General features: G+C 53.2%; 1 non-coding gene across 1 annotated transcript; it reads left to right on the plus strand.

Annotated features, from left to right (window-relative positions):
* Positions 1 to 3,615: 3,615 nt before the first annotated feature.
* On the plus strand, positions 3,616 to 3,769 carry LOC148137503 (5.8S ribosomal RNA). Its single transcript, XR_015754303.1, has one exon. It is a non-coding gene; the product is annotated as a 5.8S ribosomal RNA (ribosomal RNA).
* The last annotated feature ends 1,231 nt before the right edge of the window (positions 3,770 to 5,000 follow it).

Below are 5,000 nucleotides of genomic sequence, written 5' to 3' on the forward strand. Positions count from 1 at the left end.
GACTACAGCTAAATTTTTCTTCCTCTTCTTGGCACCTTTCATAATATTCTCAAGGATTTTAATATTTTCCTCGCACCCTGAGATACCAGACATAAAACCTTTGTGACGTTTGTTTAAAACTATTACCTTATTAAGCCTACCCGCCACGATTTTAGTAAAAAGTCTGAGCAGGATTGGCCCGATGGTTATTGGCCTCCAATTATCTATATCTTTAAGTTTATCCTCACTGCTCACTTTTGGGATTAACACTGTTCTACTAGTTTTTAACCTGTCTGGGATCCTACCACTTTGTAGCCAAATGCTATACACCCTAGGCAGTATTGAATTATCTTTGTTAAAGCCTTTAATAATCTCCCATCTGGTCCTGCGACGGTGTTTGCGTCCATCGCCCTTAAGGCCTGATCGACTTCTTCCACCGTCACAGGACCAGATAGAGCAACGTCCAGGGATTCCTCTCCTTGATTTTTGTATTTGGCGAAACCCCTTAAACTATTTTTCTCATTAATAGTCATTAATTTCTCTTTAAAATATTCCTCCAATTCCTTCTCGCTTAGGGGACATTTACTATTAACAGGGGCTCCCATTAAAGTTCTTGCCAAATACTGCCTTTTACTTTTATATAAGACTTGTGCCTCCTTAAATTTCCCTTTTTCCCCACTGTATCTCTTTAAAGCGTTGTTTACCATCCTATATTTCTTTCGTCCATTATCCTTAGCTTTAGACTTTATTCTATTATTATCGCTTATTTTACTCTTCCTACCATCCTCCTTCCTCTTTCCTAATTTACCCACAATCTCCCCCATAATCTTATCAAACTCTTTGCAACCTTTTTTACCCTTCTTCAGATCTTCCTCAATTATTTTTATCAAATCTGTGATTGAGCCATTTGGGCATTCCCTAACATCCGTAATGTCCTGATTCTCCTCTTCTACGCTCCTATCGGGTATCAGGTCACTTCCAATTCTATCATTATCCTCTCCTTCCTCTTCATCAATACTATTGGGGAGCTCATCTAAATTTAACTCCTTCTTACTAGATTTATTTTTCTTATTTATTAGTCGTCTCTTGTCTGAAATTTGTTTTGCAGTTTTAGACCCTATCCTATCCGCTATCAATTTATTTATATTTCTGCAACCAATAAACTCAGATTCCAATTGTTGCAGCATTTCAATTTCCTCTCTAGACCATGCACCCCTTTTATTTCCATCATTATTCTCTATTTTGTCTGCCTTACCCCCTTTCCTTTTCTCATTTCTTAAGCTAGGGTGTGCATGCCTTTCATGCTGTCCCAATCCTCTAGCCGATTTAAATTTTAATGAGCAAAGCTCACATTGAAAGGGTTTCTCTAAATCTTCCTCCACATTCCTATCATTAACGTTACTACAAGCACCTATACTATCATCCCCATCTCTTTTACATTTTGGATAATGGCACGCTACTGCCTGGGTAACTACCCTCGCATTTACATTTGCTACACCTTATCCTGACCGATTTAATCCCTCGACATACTTTTAAGTGTTTCCTAAATACCCCCGTAGTATTGTAGATGTTATTACAATAACTACACTTAAAATCTTCTACAGGGTAATTGATTGTAATTTCTAATTTATTAGTTTCTCTGTTGGACGGGTGTATAATCCTACCCTCATCTTCCCCCTCTTGTCTCTCTAAAACTCCACTTCGATTAAAATTAAAGGGCCCTTTAAAATTCGAATTAAAAATTGTCCGGCTCTTAAATGGACTTGGCTGTAGAGGGGCCTTCTCTCCCAGCATTGTCTTTCGGATTTTGTCATTATTCTGGACTATATTAAAGGTTTCCTCGTGCCTGCCCGAGGACAACCTTGCCGGAATAATTCGTATGGTCTCATCCGTCTGTGTCTGAGTTGAGACGGATTGTACAGTCCGATTTTGGCTTGCACACTTTACACACGGAGCCGCCAAAAGCCACCGTGCGGGGCGGTTATTTACCCGGTCTCCCACCCAACCGGATACTTTGGTATCAGCCATAACGCCTTCGCCAAAATTTTGTTTCCCGTAGACCGACAGGTCACCAGCCGTCTCGTATCTTTTCTACCAGGTCGTATTAGCCGGACTATATCGAGTAATGCTCAGACAACGGTTAAAACGATCAAGCCGCCGTGGTGCAAAGCACCAGTAAATCAGGTTAAAACCAAAGATAAAATCAATGGTAAAACACTGATAAAACTAGACTAAAACGCCACAAAAACAGCTGAAATCACCCCCGTCAGGAGCTTCCTCGTATAGGCCGTTACCAGGGGGAACCACGAGGAGGTTCGACCTAACTTTGCACTCGATAAAATACGTAAAAACGAATGCAAAGGTGACTACGCAGGCACTGGTCTGAGACCAAAACCATAAAAACACTGTAGTCACATCCCCCCTTAAGAGAGTCATAGTTACTCCCGCCGTTTACCCACGCTTCATTGAATTTCTTCACTTTGACATTCAGAGCACTGGGCAGAAATCACATCGCGTCAACACCGACCTGCGGCCTTCGCGATGCTTTGTTTTAATTAAACAGTCGGATTCCCCTGGTCCGCACCAGTTCTAAGTCAGCTGCTAGGCGCCGGCCAAGGCCACCCGCCTGCCATGGAAGGACGACGGGCACCGCAGCTGGGGCGATCTACAGGAAGGGCCCGGCGCGCGTCCAGAGTCGCCACCGGCCCCCGTGAGGGGGCGGCGCCTCGTCCAGCCGCGGCACGTGCCCAGCCCCGCTTCGCCCCCCAGCCCTCGACCCAGCCCTTAGAGCCAATCCTTATCCCGAAGTTATGGATCTGACTTGCCGACTTCCCTTACCTACATTGTTCTAACATGCCAGAGGCTGTTCACCTTGGAGACCTGCTGCGGATATCCCATCACACTTACTGGCGCCGGGTTCAACTCTTAGGAAATTCAGCCTCTCGTCTGACCACAAAGCGAGACACCCTGGTACCGACGGGTCAGATGGAGCATCACCCTCGCGGATGAAAGGGTGCGAGAGCACAGGCCAGCCGAAACCAGCCGTGTGCGCGAGCTCAGAGGAGAGAGTGGGAGCTCCACCTCCCTGGCTCCTCTCCCCGCCTCGGAACTACGGTGCTGAGAGAAATGGGATTCCGACACGCAAGGGAAACAGAGAGACGGCAACGGCCCCCCCACATAAAGCCTCGCTCCAGGAGCGAGGGCAGTGCGCGGGCAAGCACGGTACCGGGACCCGCTCCCAAACGCTCGATTTCGGACCACTGCCTTGGCAAAGCTGCGGCTTCTAGGCTTCACCGACGTCACGGGGTGAAAGCACGTTTCGGAGGCAGAGGGGTGCCAACTCTCCCGACCCTGCCGTGGGATCCTGACTTTTCGCGGTGGACGCACCCGGGAGCGACGGGGAAGAACCACTCGGCCTGGAGCACCGGCCCCTTTAACAGGAAAGCCGGCCTGCCAAGGGACCTCCCACACCGGACGGTCCGAACCAGATCGATCGAGGTGTGGACCGCAGCGAGGTCGCCCCTCGCACCACGCTCGCAGGTCCGGGTTGGAAACCTGGGTGATGAGCACCGCAGGGCGGCAGAGCCGACGCACTTTGCCGGGTGGCGAGGGAGAGACCGAAAACAAAACTCAGACAACTCTTAACGGTGGATCACTCGGCTCGTGCGTCGATGAAGAACGCAGCCAGCTGCGAGAATTAATGTGAATTGCAGGACACATTGATCATCGACACTTTGAACGCACTTTGCGGCCCCGGGTTCTTCCCGGGGCCACGCCTGTCTGAGGGTCGTTTTTCAATCAATCGCACTCGCCTTGGCTGGCGAGAGCGCGGCTGGGGTGTCGCAGAGGACCCGTCCTCTTTGTCCCCCTAAGTTCAGACTCCGGAGCCCTCCGGCGTCGGAGCGCACGGCCTTTCCCCGCACCCTGCACATTCCGTTCGTCAGGATCGACGTCATCCCCCCCCCGCCGGGGAGCGCGGCCTGTCGTCCGTCTGTGTCGTGGCAGTGGGGCCAGCACGGCTGTCACCGGTCCCTGAATGGCTGTCGGTGGTTTACACGGCGACGTGCACCGCCTCGTCTTTGGGACACGGAGCTGCCTCCAACTGTTGAGCCTCCCGCGGGGTCTGCCTGTGCTCTGTACGTCCGCTCTGGGCCCGTCTCTCGGTCGGCTGGCAGTGGAAAGAGTGAAGGGGGCCGAGGAGGTCCGGTGCTGGTGCGCCGCCGGCCTCGCCGTGGAGCTCGCCGGTCGGACTCGCTGACCCGACTCGATGGTTGATCGATTGAGAGTGTTGAGGGGCACAGACCGCGTCTGGGAGCGGCAGGCTGCGCGGCGCTGCAGTCGCCCGTCTCGTGGTTCATCCTCGGCCTTAAGTGGCCGGCGGGGCGTCCGATCCTGTCTCCCCATGCTGGCGCCGAGTGCCTGGCCGAGGGAGGAGGTTTTCGTCGTACGCTGTGACCTCGTCGGTCGCACGCGCGTGGATCGCTGGCTTTCGGCTCTCCCGTTCAGTCCGCACGTTTCTGCTCGGTCCTGCCACCGGTCTCGGGGGAGGGGGGGGGGGCACGGGTGGGGTTTGGCGGGCGTGGTGTGTGCTCTGTCACCGTACAGGCACACCTATCACGCCGACGGCCAGCCCCCGCACGGTCCTCCTCCTGGCCATCGGGAGGACGGCGGAACGTCGGGCAGTCGGGGGCCAAGTCGCCAGAAGGCCACCGCTGTGTCTTCCGTACCCGGTCACCGTCGTCGTGCCTTCCTCGACTCGTCCGGCTCGGGGCCGCTGCGTTCAGGAGCGGCGTCGCCCGCCGGCCCCACTGAAGGCCGTGCCGTTCCGCGGCTGGCGGACGATGTGCGACCGTTCGCCACTTGTGTCTCCGCACTTCTCTCTCCCTCTCTCTGACCGTCGGGCAGTCTCTGTCGGCCGGCGGCTCGCGCGTCCTGGGCGGCGAGTCGTCACCGCCGCGCTCGGGCCTCTGGCAAGGGAGGAATCCCGGCTGACCCTTCCGCTCGAGTAAGCTGCCGGCACT

Source organism: Chiloscyllium plagiosum, unplaced genomic scaffold (genome assembly GCF_037043375.1).
Source record: "Chiloscyllium plagiosum isolate Xiang-an unplaced genomic scaffold, Cpla_swu_hap1 HiC_scaffold_43, whole genome shotgun sequence".
Classification (NCBI taxonomy): domain Eukaryota; kingdom Metazoa; phylum Chordata; class Chondrichthyes; order Orectolobiformes; family Hemiscylliidae; genus Chiloscyllium; species Chiloscyllium plagiosum.